The sequence below is a fragment of the Hyperoodon ampullatus genome (genome assembly GCF_949752795.1).
Source record: "Hyperoodon ampullatus genome assembly, chromosome: 19".
NCBI lineage: Eukaryota > Metazoa > Chordata > Mammalia > Artiodactyla > Ziphiidae > Hyperoodon > Hyperoodon ampullatus.
In genome coordinates, this window is record NC_136932.1 from 56,898,512 (window position 1) to 56,916,366 (window position 17,855).

Genomic DNA, 17,855 nt, shown 5'->3' on the forward strand with positions numbered 1-17,855 from the left:
CATGAGGTTAGCTGGCCTCCAAGAGTCCAGTCTGCCTTACCACTGTATGGCTTCTCGGGGATGAGCTTTTAGCCAGTGATTGGGTCTAGACCCTAAGGGCTGAACCGTCTGTATGATCTTTAAGGGGTATGGAAGAGGGTGGAGACTGGCTTCCCAGGGAAAAGCTCAAGGAACACCCATAAAGGGTGAGGGAGTGAAGGAGAACAAGCAAGTCTTGCTGAGATCTCTACGCCCCCGGCATGCTGGCTCCTGTGCCAGCCCTGGGAGGGAGGCGCTAGAAGCCCCTTGGCAGAAATTGAGGCTTGGAGAGTTAAGAAACTTTCATAAGTGAAAGAAATGGGACCTGAGCCAATTCTATCCAACTCAATAGTAATAACAGCGGTAGCAATAATAACAACTGCGGGTCTGAGTGCTTATTATGTGTTAGGCTCTGTTCTAATTATCTTATTTACTCTACATCACAACCCAATGAAGTTGGTGCTATTAGGACCACCATTTACAGAAAAGGAATCTGAGGGTCCAAGAGGCTCCTTGCTCAAAATAGAGCAGCTGGTCGGTGGTAGGACCGGGTTTCAGGTCCCAGTTTTTCTAACTCTAGAGCCTGTGGGCAAAGAATAATTGCAGTCTGAGACCACAGGAGGAAACTAATTGGAAAATGTCAGAGTGTCCCCACATGTCAAGCACTTGGCCTTCTGGAAGCAGAAGCTACCAGATGGAGAAGAGGCATACAGAACTGAAGGAGAGGGTAGGCCAGCTGAGAGCAGGGGAACAGCACACGCAGGATGGGCTGGGGCCCTGGGAAACGACACGCGCATGAGAGACAAACGGGCATGGCTGTCAAAGGAAGACAGTGCCTGGGCTTTATAATGGTTTCCCACTGCCAGTTCCCATGAGGTCAGAGTCTCACATCACAAATAAGAGCCCTTCCCACCCCCCACCCTGCCCTGTTGTCCTTATAACACCCACTCCTACCACATGCAGCCATTGCATTCCTGATATTTGACCCCGAAGTCAAAGAAGCTTGACTGAAATGCAGGTCAGCCTGCTGCAGAGTCTGGGAAGGACAAGTCAGAATCCCCATCTCAGTAGTGTCCTTGTTAAACTTTCTTGACCTCTTCTGCTGCAGGATGTTGAGGTGGGTTACACCTCCCTCCCGCAAAAAACTCAAGCACATATACATATATAGCATGTGCCTGGCACATAATAGGTGCTCAATAAATAATATATAATCACATAAACCTCTACATCTCTTTTGTTTTATTTCCACAACTGCCATTTGAAGCAAGGTGGCACTTAATCCCGTTTTACAGATGAAGAAATTGAGGCTCACAGAGTTTAAATGACTTGCTCAAGGTCCCATGGCTTGACAGAAAGATGCAGAATTAGCTCTGGGCATTTTTAGTGGCTGGTGCAAAAATGAAGACACGATCTGTCCCATGTTCACGTCACCCTGGGCCCCAGGAATAGTGCCGTGACAAGTCTCTTGGACCTTATCTTGGTGGTGGCGGTAGGGGGGCACTCTTCCCATGAGTTCACGGAGAGTGGAGTTTGTGGTGTGAGTGGTAGCCCCCTGCTTCCCTCCCTCCCTTCCTCCTTCCTGTCTTCCTGAGGACAAATTAAAGAAGAAAATAACCACCCTTTGTTTTCCATTTAAAACAAAATAGCTGAATCAAGTTCCATGAAGGATAAAAAGTGAATTCTCTGGACTTAGATCACTTACTTAAGAGGAGGTTGCTAATGAGTGAAAAAAGCACTAATCTTAGCAATGAAATCATTACTCTCAGCATTTTTGAGAAGAAGCACTCATTTATGATGGGCTTTTACTATTTATTCTGAAATTCAATTGTGGGTCAATGAAAATCAAATAGGTGGGCCACGGGGGTGGCTTAGGGTGGGCTGCTCGGCACAGCTTTATGTATTTGGAATCGAATTCACTTAGTGACTTGGCGCTGAATCCCTGGGAGCACCCACCCAACCCAGCTGCTTGGAAAGTGGGAATTAAGACGATCTGTCTACAGACTGATGCCTGCCACATTCTCTCTTCCAACCAAATGAGCAGATTCTGACTTTTAAGTGCACCCCCCCTCCCGGAGGCCACCGCATTGCCAGGAGCGCCAGCCTCCTGCCGATGCTGCCAAGGGCCCAGGTTCTGGCCTGGGACGCTTCCCCGGCTCCTCCGACTTGTGCTCGAGTCTGAGCCCTGCCCCTGGGCTCCGGTCTCCGTCTGCCCGCTTCTCCTCTGGCTGGCAGCCCGTTCCTCCCCTTCTGGCTCCCCGATTGGCGCCTGGCCCTGAGCACTGTCTTGATCTTCCTGTCACTTGTGGCTTCTGATAAGAGACGTGCTCCCGCCAGATACAGGCCCAGCCAGGGAGTCACCGGCGCAGGGATTCAGGACGTGGGCTTCAGAGTCAGGGTGATGCCAACCTACGATTTGTTAGCTCTGTGGCCTCGGGCAAGCCACGTCCCTTTCTGGGCCTCAGGTTCCTTGTCTATGAAAGAGGGGTGATGAGATCTACTTCACTGAGGTGCTGAGAGGGTTAAATCTTGGTTTTGTTATTCTGATGTGAGATTTCCAGCTCACCTGTACACGGGGTGCTGGGAGTCAGACAGGAAAATCAAGTGTCCGGAGCGCTTGCATTCTCGACGCTGTTTTCAGAGGTACAGCCTCATCATCGTCATTCTGAGGCCTTACCGTACTCTCGGTCTACACATGAGGAAACTGAAGCTTCGAGGGAGAGTGAGGACACCGAAGAGTCACAGCCAGCAAGTGGGGAGGGCTGGACTCGAACCCACGCCTCCTGACTCCTGGTCGGGAACGCAGCACAGGCGGCCGCTTTGATTCCCCGAAGAAGCTGCTGTCCAACAATGTGCCGCTGGGAAGGGAAGACAGGACCGGAGAGCAGCGGCTCCGGGCCCCCTCCCCCACTCCCGATGCCGGCTGGCGGGGCGGGAGGAATCCGTGCGGCTGGCTTGTGCTCATGCTTGAGGAATGTCTTGAGAAGTCGTGCCTAAGCCCTCTGTATCTGACTCATCATCTCCCCGTCTCCAGGAGTGTCAGAGAAGAGCTCCCTTAATCCCTCCTGTCCTCGGTCCCAGGCTTTCATTTGTCAAACTAAAAATATTCCCTCCGGGAACCTCCTTTTGCCAGAGGCTGAAGGAGGTATAAGGGGAATGGCGTTTTAGTGTCACTTCCTGACAGTGCCTCGCATTGTTCCCCGCCAGGGCAGCAGGGCTGGGCAGCGGGAACCAGGGGCCCCTGTCATTCTTGGGCCGGGGCCAGCCGCTCACCTTTCTCCTGCGAGCCGGCTTCCTTTCCCCCCTCTCAAGGCTCCAGACAATAGCCCACCAGCCTGACACCCAGCCTTGGCCCAGTCCCCTCGGGGCTGTGTGGAGATGCGTGCCAGGTGAGGACCATAGAATGCCAAGTTCATTTCCTTTGCAGCCTGAGGGGAGGGTTGACTGGCACGGTTTGTGCTTGTCTGCAAGGCTGGTTTACCTATAAAGGGATGTCAAGCTTGAAGGTAAAGGAAAAGACTAGTCCTGACGCCCTAGGAAAAACAAACGGACTTGGAGCTCCCTGAGCCAGACGATGGCAGCGTTGGGAAGCCATCAAGGTTTGTCTCCAGTTTCTCTCTTTCCTCTCATTTCTTCATTTTGTCACCCCTGGCAGCCCTTTGGTCTTCTGGGCTGATCCTGAGTGTCCATGACCTTGACTTGGTTCCAAACCTTGGCTCATAGCCATAGAGCTACCTCCCTGGGCCCCACGAGGGTGCCCACTTGCTCAATGGAAGTAGAACACAGTGAAGCCAAAAGAGCATGGACTTTGGATCCAATCTTGGATTTAAACTCTGCCACCCCCCCCACCAACTAGCTGTGTGTGCTTGAGTAAGGTACCTCACCTCTGAGCCTCAGTTTCCTCATTTGTATTAGTGGACAGTCATACCCATTATACTGGGCTATTGTGAAGATTAATAAGATGGGGTATGTAAAGTGAATGATACAATGCCTATCACGTAGTAGGGGCTCCAAACATCGCCATCACCATCATCATTCCTTTAAAGCCCAGCAACATATGCCACTACACCACTGGAATCAGAAGACCTGGTTCTAATCTCAGCTCTGCCATTAATTAGTTATGTGGCTCTGGGCAAGTCCCCTAATATCTCAGCGTCACATGCACTCATTTGTAAAATGAGGAGTTTGGACTTGATTTCCTCAAAGATTCTTCTCAGATCTAAGATTCCGGGGTCTTGGAAGAGAAAGACAAATACTGTATGATATCACTTACATGTCTAAAAAAAATAAGATAAACTAGTGAATACAACAAAAATGAAGCAGATTCACAGATACAGAGAACAAACTAGTGGTTACCAGTGGGGAGGGGGGTGGCATATAGGAGTGTAGGAGTGGGAGGTACAGACTACTGACTGTAAGATAGACTCAAGGATGTATCGTACAACACGGGGAATATAGCCAATGTTTTGTAATAACTGTCAATGGAAAGTAACCTTTAAAAATTGTATAAAGGGGCTTCCCTGGTGGCACAGTGGTTGAGAGTCTGCCTGCCGATGCAGGGGACACGGGTTCGTGCCCCGGTCCGGGAAGATCCCACGTGCCGCGGAGCGGCTGGGCCTGTGAGCCATGGCCGCTGAGCCTGCGTGTCCGGAGCCTGTGCTCCGCAGCGGGAGAGGCCACAACAGTGAGAGGCCCGCATACTGCAAAAAAAAAAAAAAAAAAAAAAAAAAAATTGTGTAAAAAAATAAAAGTTGAAAGCAAAAGCAACAAATTTCCAATGATTAAAAACATAATAAAATAAAATAAACTTCTGGGGTCTTGGAAATACCTGGGAGTAGAAGTTCATGGAAAACTTCCTTCTTTTAAAGAATACAAGAATTACTTCGGGGGTTCCCTGGTGGCGCAGTGGTTGAGAATCTGCCTGCCAATGCAGGGGACACGGGTTCGAGCCCTGGTCTGGGAGGATCCCACATGCCGCGGAGCAACTAGGCTCATGAGCCACAACTACTGAGCCTGCGCGTCTGGAGCCTGTGCTCCGCAACAAGAGAGGCCGCGACAGTGAGAGGCCCGCGCACCGCGATGAAGAGTGGCCTCCGCTTGCCACAACTAGAGAAAGCCCTTGCACAGAAACGAAGACGCAACACAGCAAAAATAAATAAATTAATTAATAAACTCCTACCCCCAACATCTTCTTTAAAAAAAAAAAAGAATTACTTTGCTGTACACCTGAAGCTAACATAGCATTGTAAATCAACTATACTTCAGTTAAAGAATAAAAAGAATACGAGAATAATGTAACTGCTTGCTATGGACTGACTTGTGCCCCTGCCCCATTCATATTGTGGAGGCCCTAACCCCGCAGTGTGACCATAATTGGAGATAGGGTCTTTAGGAGGTAATTAAGGTCATATGAGGTCATAAGGGTGGGGCCTTAATCTGACAGAACTGTGGTGTTATAAGAAGAGGAAGAGAGAGATCTCTCTTCTCTCTGTCTCTGTCTCTTCCCCGCCCTCTCTCTCTCTCTCTCTCTCTCTCTCTCTGCCTGTCGTGTGAGGACGCACGGAGAAGGTAGCCATCTGCAGGCCAGGAAGAGAGTTCTCACTAGAAACCCAGCCCTGCTGGCAACTTGGTTTTGGACTTCCCAGCCTCCAGAAGGGTGAGACAATACATTTCTGCTGTTGAAGCCACCAGTCTGTGGTATTTTGTTACGACAGCCAGAGCTGACCAGGAAGAGCACTGGGAGAGGAGCGCCGAGGCAGGACTGCATCCACAGCCAACCCCTGACAAAGCTTACTGAGCCGGAGTGATGGAGTCTCTGCAGGAAGGGGAGAAGCCACACCCACCCAGCAAACTGTGCAGTCAGGAACCAGCTGGAAGGCTGCCGTTAGAAGGAACTCCACCTTCTATCACGGATCATGGTTGACTCAGGCTCTGGAGTCAGCCAAGCTGAGTTTGAACCTGAGCTCTGCTACATGCCAGCTGTGTGATTGTGGAAAAGTGAATTGACCTCTCTGGTCTCATTTTCTCATCTGTCAAATGAATCACATGATCACATTTACTCTACGCTAGCTGTGTGTGTATACATTGTGCATAGATCAGTGCTTCTCATATAGTAGGCACTTGATATGCTGGCTCCTGCTAATAATAATGTCATGTTATCCATAATAATTTCACTCATAGGACTTGCTTTACCTGCTTAAGTTAAAAATAAGGCCATCCTTCCCTTGTTATTTAGGTGGAAACTGACTCTAGCCCTTGCTTCCCCATCAGAGGAATGCCTTCCCTCCTTCCTAGTGTCCACTGTCCCAAGGTAAGCTGCAGTTCCCCAAATGCTTCTTTGTATCAGACCCAGCCTTGCTGGGGGTTCTATTAGATGCAGGCATGACAGCCAGAGGCTGCTGGAGGGCCAGACCGCCCTGAGCCACATAAGGTGCAGGAGAAACTTGTCCTCCTGTGACAGTCTCAGCTCTGGCTCTGGTTGGGGTAACAGCCCTCCTGTCCCCTCCCACTGGAGAGCCCCATCTTGGGAGATCCTTCTGTTCTTTCTGCTCAGGTGACCTCACTGCAAAATCTCAATTCTTCAGATATTTGGATAACCCTGAATCCAAGAAAGCATCATCCTCCGTCTGGCTCTGCTAGTCCCCTATTCTTATCTCTCCATCACTTCACTAGAAGCCTTTGAGTTCCACAAGCAAGGGATAATTAGGCAGAGTGGCCTTCGACATGCTTCCAAAATGCCTTCCTTGGTGACAATGAGGTGCGTTCTTGTTTCATATATCTTATGCCTATGGGACTACTCAAGTGGTCCTTTTCACCACAAGGAGATCTGCTCCAATAATAAGTTCACATATCTTTGAATATAAGACGCTATAGATTGTAAAATAAATCATTAGTCAATGCAACATCAAGAAAGAAAAAAAATGATGCTTCCAATTATCTATGACATGCCATCCTCTGAAAGGCACATCATGATTTCAGAGATGCTAAAACTGTGAAATCATGTACATCTCAGAATCAGTGAAATTATTAACAGTATTAGCTAATATCGCTCAAGGATTTATTCTGTGCTAGGTACTTGTTTGAAGAGTTTTGAATGAATTAATTAAAGGCTTATGAAGTAGAGGCTATTATAATAACCCCCACTATACAGATGAGAAAAGTGAGGCACATGTAGGTTATGTAACTTAATGTCACACGCTTAGGGAGTAGTTAGATTCCAGCCCAGGCAGTTGAATGCCCCTCTTACTAGACGTGAAGCAATGGCAGCTTTTAAATAGGAACTGCCTTCTTATACATTCTCTCTCTCTCTCATACACACACACACACAAACACACACACACGCACACACGCACACACACGCACACACGCACACACACTGGATTTTAAATCTTACCTTCATGGCTCCTCCAAATGCTATTAGAGTACCAACTTACATTAATGGGCAAGAAATGAGTGTTGGAATGATCTGGTAAGTCTTCAGAAAGGAGTTTTGGTGCTGAACCCCTTCCAGGGAGGAAAGGCTGTTCCCGTGTACGTAACTCCCAGCACATGACAGTGTACAGGCTGCCCAGGAGCCACTTTGTTTAAGTGAGAAGTTAGTTGGTTCCTCACTCCCTGGCTCTGGCTCTTTACAATGACCTTCCCGGGGCTGGGATCCACACCAGGGCTTTCCCATGATGATACTGATAACATCTTCTCTAGGACCTTTCTGGAATGCCTTCAGCTGCTAGTGACACAAAACCCAATTACAAGCATCTTCAACAAATAGGACTTTTTTTTTTTTGCTGTTTGTTTCTTGTTTGTTCTCACCTGATGAGTGTCCTGGGGAAGGCGGTTCAACTCTGGGGCGATGCCAACTGCTCACGTTCTTTTCTTTTCGTCCTGTCATCTTAGCTTGTTGACATGTTGCCTTAGGATTTTACAATGGTGTCTATACCTCCAGGCATTTGGTCATGTCCCAGGAAGAAAGGGGAAGGGCAGGAGGGCTTTGTCTTTTTATCTGGGAAAAAGGAAGCCTTCCCAGGAGAGTTCTTGCACTTCGTTAGCCAGAACTGGGTCACACGTCTATAAGCTGAGGCCAAGGGTAATGAGATGGTCATGACTGGTTTAGACTGTAGGTATTTCCCATCCCCAAGATCAGGGAGTCCCTGACTACTACCTGAGTGATGACAGAGGCAGGAAGCATGGATGGCGTCTGCCGCGTAGCTCCTTGCTCTCCTCCAGCAATCTCTTCCCTGATCACACCTCCACCCTGCTTCTCTGCTTAGGCTTGGGACAAGAGGGTGTGTGATCTGCATTCCCATCAGTGATGTAGCTGCTGGAATGTAAGCACTGCGGAGGGAGGGACCACCTCTGCTGGGCTCCCCACGTTATCCCCAGAGCTTATCACATGCCTGATGCATTGTAAGTACTCAGTAAACACTGGAGTGAATGGATGAGCGAATACTGGCCAGGAGCCCGTGTGCTGGCCACTGTCTCAGGAATCAACACGAGGATCGGGCCTCCCGCTGCCGCCGGCCTGTGCAGGAGGTACGTGTGTGCGCACAGGTGTGTGAGTCTGTGTGGGCGTGCACACCTGCAGCTCCTCCCAGCCTCAGATTGAATTACTTATAAACAGGGCTAGGCCGACCTGGCAGAGTCTGAGTTTCAGCATAACCATTTCCATCATTTCCCAAATTCTTTTGATTTGACAAAATCCAAAAACAAAACAAAGCTCCCCACCATCTTCCGCTCAGCCCACGGAAGAGCTCCGCGCTTTGGAGCCCGGTGCCCTGCTCGACTATGGGTTCTGGATGTTTGGGACTCCAGAGCCTACTAGTCTGCCTTTTCTTCCTCCACACGCTCTCGCCCTGGACACGGCTTCCTCCTGGCCTCTCCCTGGAGGTGTGCAGGGTCAGCTCCCAGGGCCCTCTGGGCCCCTCCCCCGAATGGGCTTTCTCCCATTCTGCATTCTGGGTTTCTCTATCCAGGGCATCTGTTGATGTAATTCTCTTGACAAAGGAATTGAGAGCATTTTCCCTCTGTCTTCAAGAATCCCATTGACCCCGAGATGGATGCTACTACAGTATCTCCAGCCTCTGGACCCTAGGAAACAGTGTGTGGTTGGCCATTTTCATTTAACTTTATCCTTAGACCCCAGGATGTACGAACCACCTTTCACTATTATCTCACGTGTGTCTAGGATCTTGCACACATGAATTTGTGAGCTTCTTATAAATCAAATAGGAGGTTAGATTAGACTCTCTTTGAGGTTTCTTCTAACATTGACTAGGTAGTTATTACAATTGTTATTATTATTATTTTTTTGCTGTATGTGGGCCTCTCACTGTTGTGGCCTCTCCCGTTGCAGAGCACAGGCTCCGGACGCACAGGCTCAGTGGCCATGGCTCACGGGCCCAGCCGCTCCGCGGCATGTGGGATCCTCCCGGACCGGGGCACGAACCCGTGTCCCCTGCATCGGCAGGCAGACTCTCAACCACTGTGCCACCAGGGAAGCCCTGTTATTATTTTTAATATAACTGAGGAAGCTGAGCCACAGAGAGGTTAGGGGAGAGGCTCAAGGTCACACAGCAAATCAGTAGCAGAATTGAGAAATGAACTGAATCTCAGTCCAATGAGCTTTCCATTACACCATCCTGTCTTTCCAGTTAGTTTCCCCATGAATCCCCAGTGGATTGAGGCACAGAACCCAGTCTTTTTCCATGAGGTTTCCACCTATCTCCCCCAGCCCCTAAGATGTTAGCCCACAAGCGGGGTATATTCTCCAACCAAGGCTGCAGTGACGAATGTTGTGTGGATGGGCCCCAAGACAAAGAGCATCTGGAACTTGGAGCCTGGCACAGACAGTGGCCTGGAACTTCCTCACCCCTTACCTCCCACCACAGCCCATGCCTCCTCTGTGCTAATGAAAGCATCCCTTTCTCAATTCCTGTTTTTTTTTTTTTTTTTTTTTTTTCCCGCAAATGCATGGACAAACACCAAGTACAGTACTCTACTGCTAGGAAGGAAATAGCAGAAGGCTAGGACTTCAGAGAACAGGGCTCGAGGCTTGACATGGCCACTCACGAGATGGGGAGTTTTCTCACGTGTGTTAATCTTTCAGGATCTCAGTGTTCTCTTCTGTGAAATGGGTGTAGGGAGGTGTTAGACTAGATGGCCTCTAGGATCCCTTCTGTCCCGAAAGTGCTATAGTATGCCTTGGCAATGGTGTTTAATGTAACAATGGCACAGACCTGCATGAGATCAGGAACAGAATATTATGAATGCTGTGTGTTTCCATATGGTTTGGAAACCTGGAAACCCGGGAGTCTGTTAGGTGGAACCTGTATGTATGAACTGCAGCAGCATCATTGGGAGAGAGAGTGGACAGTAAGGATTGGGTGCTGGGCAGGTCACACGCCTTTGTCTTAGTTAATCCTCGTGTGGTGGAGCTTGAGGCTGACCCTCTCTAACTCCTCACTCCGTGTTCTTTCTATGGAGCTACGCTGCATCTAATGACATCTCCTATTTGGTGAGCGGTTATGATGTGTCAGGTACCACTCCAAGTAACTTAAATATGCAATTTAATTGAATCCTCACAATAATCCTAAGGAAGTTCGTCATGGATCCCTACCGTATGGATGTGGCAATGGAGGCACAGAGAAAGGCAGTAACTTGCCCAGGGTCACACAGATAACGAGTGACGGAGCTTGAATTCTCACCCAATTCTGTTCGATTGCAACACCCATGCTCTTAACCACTAGGCTGCGTTGCCTCGACTTTGCCTTATTGATAGCAACTGTCCCTCAGCAGGTTGTCTACTATGTACTTGCCCAGAGGTTTTCAAAGTGTGGTCTGAAGACCAATTGCATCAGAACCTCCTGGTGCTCTTGTTAAAATGGCCAATTCCTAAACCTCTCTCCAGACCTCCCAAAGCTGGCTTTCTGGGGGTGGGACCCAGGACTGTTTAATATCAAACTCCCCAGGAAGTTTTATGCCCACTAAAATTTGAGAACCACTCAACTTGGGAATGAATAGGGCTTATTCTCATTAAGCAGACTTCTCCATGAGCATGGGAGATCCAAGCCGTGGAGAAAATTTCCAGCAGAGAGCCAAGCATCATTATTACCTTACTGAGACACCTGTGGAATATAGGTACTTTGCAGTAGTTTTCTGAATATGGGCTTTCTTTGTGCTTTAACATGAGGTAAAGCCTAGTGTTTCAGTTAGCCAAGACTAGGTTAGGCTGCTGTTACAAGCAATCTTCAAATATCAGTTGTTTAAAACAATAAATATTTGGACAGCTACATGCAAAAGAATAAAATTAGAACATTTTCGCACACCATATACAAAAAGAAATCCCAAATGGATTAAAGACCGAAATGTAAGACTGGAAACCATAAAACTCCTAGAAGAAAACATAGGCAGAACACTCTTTGACATAAGTCATAGCGATAATTTTTGGATCTGTCTCTAAGGCAAAGGAAACAAAAGCAAAAATAAACAAATGGGACCTAATTAAACTTAAAAGCTTTTGCACGGCAAAGACAACCATTGACAAAATGAAAAGAAAACCTACTGAATGGGGGAAAATATTTGCATATGATATGACTGATAAGGGGGTAATGTCCAAAATATAGAAACAGCTCATACAACTCAATATCAAAAAAACAAAGAACTTGAGTAAAATGGGCAGAAGACATGCGTAGGCATTTTTCCAAAGAAGACATGCAGATGGCCAACAGGCACGTGACAACAATAAAAATTTATTTCTCTCTCATACTACATGTCCAGTGTAGGTCTGCAGGGTGGAAGATGAGGGGCTGTACCCATAATTTATTATCTCACAGTTTCTGCAGGTGAGGAATTCAGGAGTGACTTAGCTGGGTAATTCTGGCCCAGGGTCTCTCATGAGGTTGCAGTCAGGATATCAAGAGGAGGTGCAGGCTTGACTAGGGCTGGAGTATGTGCTTCCAAAATTACCCACTCACGTGGGGGTTGGCAGGAGGCCTTAGTTCCTTATCACGTGGGCATCTCCACAGGTTGTCTGAGTGTCTTCATGACACAGAATCTGGCTTCCCTCAGAGCAAAGAATCTAAAGGAGAATGAGCAAGCAGGAAGCTGTGGTGCCTTTCATGACCTAGTATTTAAAGTTGTATACCCTCACTTCCGCTTTATTCTATTCATTACAACTGAGTCACTAAGTCTAGCTCACACCCAAGGGGAGGGAAATTTATTTTCAGTTATTGAAGGGAAGAGTATAAAAAAATCTGTGGACATTTAAAAACCAGTCAACCCACTGTTCATGACCTATTTATATTCTTCTCCCATGCAAAATAGACTCACTCCCACCCGAGGCCTCCAAGGTATCATTCCATCAGAGCATCAGTCTGAATTCTGGAATTTTTGTCATCTAAATAAGGAGCTGATGAGGTTTCTCAGGTGCAATTCCTTAAATTCAACTTCTTAAATATAGTTCCTCTCAAATACAAAGACCTGTGAATTCACACACCCAACGTATAATGATGGGACAGGCATAGGATAACCACCATAGACATTTTTGTTCCAAAATGGGAAAAAATGGAAGGCAAAAAGAACTCTGGTCCATGGCAAGTCTGAAATGTAGCTGGACATGTGTTGGTTTTACTCTTGACTGGGAGTAATTCTTTATGGCTCTTTGCCCTGCCCTCTGGTGTCTTAGTTCTAACTCTGAGTCATCCTTACTTTTCCATGATATGTAGTCTTGTTTGCAGATGTATAGTTTTCTCAGCCTGTTTCCTGCCAGAATTTGTGAGGAGAGGTTTAAAGATCATTTTCATTTTGTACTGTTCTGTTCCGTTCAGTCAAATTGGCTGTGTTTTTGCAAATATAATTTTTAAAAAAACTCTGTGAGTCTCCTGTGAACAATATTGGGTTTATTACAGTAGAAAAAGGCTACACCCAGAAATCTCTTTGAGATAAGTCAGTGGGCTTATGCGGAAATGGCTGAGGGACAATATTCTTAAACCTCTTAGAGACTCTATTGTTTATTGAGAGTATCTGTGAGCACATACTTAAATTTTTTAGAGGGATTTCTCTTCTGACTGAACAGCTTTCTGAGATATTACCTTGGAGGCTTTCTGAGGTCTCAATAAAGGACTTTACTGTCACACCCTTGGCTCCATCTTCTACATGTTTCCCTTGCAGGGCCCTGGAATTAATCACTGTGTGGAAGACATTTCTTAATTTTAGCATTGTTTGCCATCTTGGGAGGTTGAAAATTTTCAGTACTATCAAGTTCTGGCTCCTTCATGCTTAACAGTCTTTTTTTTTTTTTTTTTTTTAACCTATCCGTCTCCTTTCACATTTTATTTTAAGCAACAGGAAGAAACCAGGTATCATCTTTAACACATAGCTTAGAAATTTCCTTAGGTAGACCCACTTCATTAGGTACATTTTCTTTCTGCATAACTGCAGTTGACAGTGTTGCTAAACTTTCTACCACTATATAAGAAGGATCCCTTTTCCTCTCCACTTTCCAATAAGATTTTTCTCAGTCTCTTTTATGCCCTCATCTGCAGACTTCTCAAAGGTCATCATGCATCTGCAAACAGATTTGTCAAAGCACTTCAAGCTTTCACTAGCATTCTCCTCAAAGTCTTTCCACCTTCTGCTTAATTCTAAAACCTCTCCTACATTTTTAGATATTTATTATGACAGTACCTCACTTCTAGTACCAAAATCTGTGGTAGTTATCAATTGCTGTGTAACAAGTTACCCCAAAACTTCACAGTTTAAAACAATGTTTTAATCCCACCAGTTACTGAGGACCAGGAATCCAGAAATGGCGTAGCTGGATGGATCTGGCTCAGGGTCTTTCATGACGTTGCAGTCTCTCAGGTCAGGGCTGGAGGAATCACTTCCAAGATGGTTCATTCACATGACTCTCATTTGCAGGTCTCAGCTTCTCACCACATGGACTCTTCTATAGCGCTTCAAAAGTGTCCATATAGCATGGCACCTGGCTTCCCCCAGAGCGAGTGATTTAGAGAGAGAACAAGGAGGACGCTTCAGTGGTTTTTAGCCTTGGAAGTGATGTGCCGTAACTTCTGCCATATTCTATTTGTCACACAGACCAACCCTGATACAATATGGGAGGGGACTATTCAAAAGTGTGAATACCAAGAGATGCGGGATCATTAGGAACCATCTTGAAGTTGACTACCGTATGCCTCCATTGAATCATCTCTATGGGTTGCATACTACCGCTGTGCGTTGCACTATGATAAGGAAAGGGAGGTCTATTTTTGTTATGCTTTGTGGTAGTAGCCTTGATTTGATACAGAATTTCAGCAACCTTAATTCTTTTTATTTTTAGTCATAGTGACTCATTTTCTAGGATCTGGGCATGAGACTGTGAGGGAGGCTGGCCAGGAGACAAAACACAGAAGCAGATGCTATGCTACTGTCAGAACCACCTTTCCCCTGAGTAAGAGGATTTGTTTAGGCTGTGACCCTCTGCCCCGCTCTCTGTTCTCTTAGGGTGGGGCATTTCTTAGGAGTCCCCCTCAACTGTTTGTGCGAATAAATAAACGTCTGGTGAGACTCCAGAACATCCTAGAGTCATATCTTAGTCTCTAGCTACAGACATAGCTTAGGCTAAAGCTGGGACTTTGCAAAAAGGTCAAGAACCAAGAGGATATAATAAGGTGACTTAGGGGAGAAAGAGAAGTAGAAACTGTCCTGGAAATGCTCTCCATAGGCCCATGGTCCCTCAGCTGATACGGGCTCTGGGGTACATCCTCTGGGTACAGAAGACTTGACATCTGTGGTTAGCCAATAAGAATCCATTCTGACAGTACCAAAGAGTTCGATAAGACTCTCTGGGCTGCCCCAGTTGGAGCCCCTGCACCCATGTCCAATCCTTGGATCCTCCTCCTCCAGACTTAAGATTTCTGATTTCTTTCCAAACCCCACTGTGTCTCTCTGGAATGATCTGAAGTACTCCTTGTGAATGAATACACCTATTAGTGACCCTGTGGCCCACCACTGGTGCTGTGTTTTGGATCTTGGCCCAAATATTACTATGTACCATGGTGAAATCTGACTACACTCTCAGTTCAGCTTCAGATTGCCTCTTTACAAGGGCCTTTTAAACCAGGTATAGCATCAAAGGGGGTAATTCTAGATGTTCTGAAAAATTCCCAACTCAAAACTCACCCACTGGCACACTAACAGGTATAAGCAAGTGGAAGGGGTGTACTCACTCTTCCAAGGAGAGACAGATGCATCACAGTGATGAGCACTGTTCCCCTAAGACATGATATGGCATTTTCTATGAGTAGAGCTCACATGACTTAATCAGAAGGTATTCTGTGTAGGACCTGGGTGTCAGGTGTGATGAAGAACCTGCCAACAACCATCAGAACCACTGTCACTACCTACTCTTACTGAGTTCCCTGAAAATCACTGATGGGATGAGTAGATGTCTGGGCCACCAAACTATTGGGATTTTTGATACTGTAGATAAGAAACTGAATTACTTGAAGATATAGGAGGCATATCCATCTCTGTGTCCCTCATCTTCTTTTCTCTCCTGAGATTAGGGTTTTCAACTAGAAGGAATCAGGGCCCTTTACAGATAGTAAAATAAAACAGGATTTGGTATCTGAGCCCATGGCTTAAGATAACAGGAGGATGATCTGGGTTTGGAATGCTGGTCATAAAAACCAAAAAGAATATATGTGAAGGAGACTTGCCTATCCGATCAAAATACTTGAAACTGAGGGAGAAAAAAGTCTCAGATAAAATGCTGTAATGCTGTAAATTATACACGTGAATGAAAAAATTCTTTTGTCTTGAACCAGAAGTCTTCTTAAGAAAGAAATTGTTTTATTCAGGAAAATGTCTATGTAAGCAGTTTGGGATTGACCCTGTAGAAATAATATAGTATGAGTCAAGGAAAAAAAAGAATCAGCTAAAACTTTTGTATGTTGGTTAGAAACAAGAATTTGGGGCACATGGGGGAAAGCTGGGAAGAGAGTAGAAAGTAGAGAGAAGCCAAGGTAAAGCATCATATCAAGGTAGATGAAGGAAAGATGCTCCATGTTCATTTGGAGTTGTTTCTCCACTTGTGTGACTGTTTTTTTGGATACCAAGGATAAGTACTTGGCTTTAAACTTTGGTTATGTGATGCGGCAAGGGGAAATGCAAACAAAATGGCAAGATGGTCCATAAACTGAGCAAAAGCTCAGAGCCAGCCTCACAGGCAAAGGTAACAGGAAACAGAGGTGAAAACAGGGAAGCAGAGATGCTCAGGTGTCTGGGCACCAGCACATGGAGTAGAGAAACAAGGCGAACTTGACATGTAACAGGAAGAGGCAAATATGATTTCAGAGAGTTGGACACTTGTTGGGATGGTGCTTGTCCAACAATGGGAGGATGCAACTGGTTTAAAAGAAAGAGAGTTCTTACAAAGGCAGGGAGGAGTTACCCAGTGCAAACAAGGAGTGTGAAAATTAATTTACCTGAGGGTGAACAGGGTGGAAAACTTGGGTAATGAAATACGAAAATGATAATTATTTCTGCTAATGTTTTTTGCTTTCTTCTATTGGTAGGTATCATCAAAGCATTTTACATGCAATCTCTCATTTAATTTTCACTCTAGTCATAAAAATCGTAAAAATTTTCACTACAGTCCCCACATTATGGATGGGGAAACCAGTGATCAGAAAGGTAAAGCAAATTGTCCAAGGCTACCCAGATACGGAATGGAGTGAGAATCCAGACCCAAGAAGTCTGCAGAGTCTGAGGTCTTATGAACGTGTGATTCCTTGTGTTGCAGGAAGGGGGACCCCTTCCACGGCTCGAGAGGGGCTCTAACACCGGGAAAGGAATTGTCCGAGGAGGCACAGGGAAGGGGTGCCCCGCTGGAGAGCAGCAGGGTAAGGGGAACCAGGAGAACTGCTCGGCCACATGGCTCAGTCTCAGGTTTTATGGTAATGAGATTAGTTTCCGGCTTGTCTCTGGCCAATCATCTTGCTTGGCCTATATTTGGTCTGACTCAGGGTCCTTCCTGGTGGCATCTCTCAGCCAAGATGGATTCTAACGAGAAGGATTTGGGGAGGTTGGTAGGGCATATGGACTGGTAACTCCTTCCTCCTTTTGGCCCCTCCCGAATTCTTCTGGTTAGTTTTCGGCAGCAGTCCTGTTCCTTACCAGGACGTCTTGTTGCGAGACAACTCACGCAAGTGGTTATTATCGTGCCTGGCCTAGGAGGGCAGGTTCGGTCAACGGTTCCCTAACACAGAAAATACAGATGGTTTTTTTTAGAAAGTTCTGATCGCCGGCACAGATACAGGCAAAGAAATCATGAGGACTTCCAACTTGCAAGTCACCTGCTACGGGTGGAGGTCTCATTATCCTAAAAGCCCAGTGTTTGGCAAAAGTCTTTTCACTGTGCATAGCAAATAACATCTTCTCTGAAAAGACAAAGGAGACAAGGAAGAATGCTATCTCTTGGCATTTTGCACATTGAGGGATGACCTTGCTCTTCCTATGAAAATTATGCGAACCTTGGAAGAAAGAGATGTTGTAATCTTGGAGGTTGTGAGGGTGAAGAAGAGGGTGTTGGCCACAAACATGTGTCCCAGACATTAGGAGGGCAAACATATGTATTAAGCAGGGCACTTTCACTGGCAATCAAAAAAAGAGAGTAGATTGGCCCTTGTGACTAGGAAGCCCATGAGTGACTGGCTTCAGGCATTGCTGTAGTCAGGAGCTCAAACAAGACAGTTAGGGCTACTCTGATCTCTCTTGTCTCTCCCTTGGTCTGTGTATTGGCCTCTGCAGATGGGTGGGAAGGCAGTTGCCTATAATTTCAG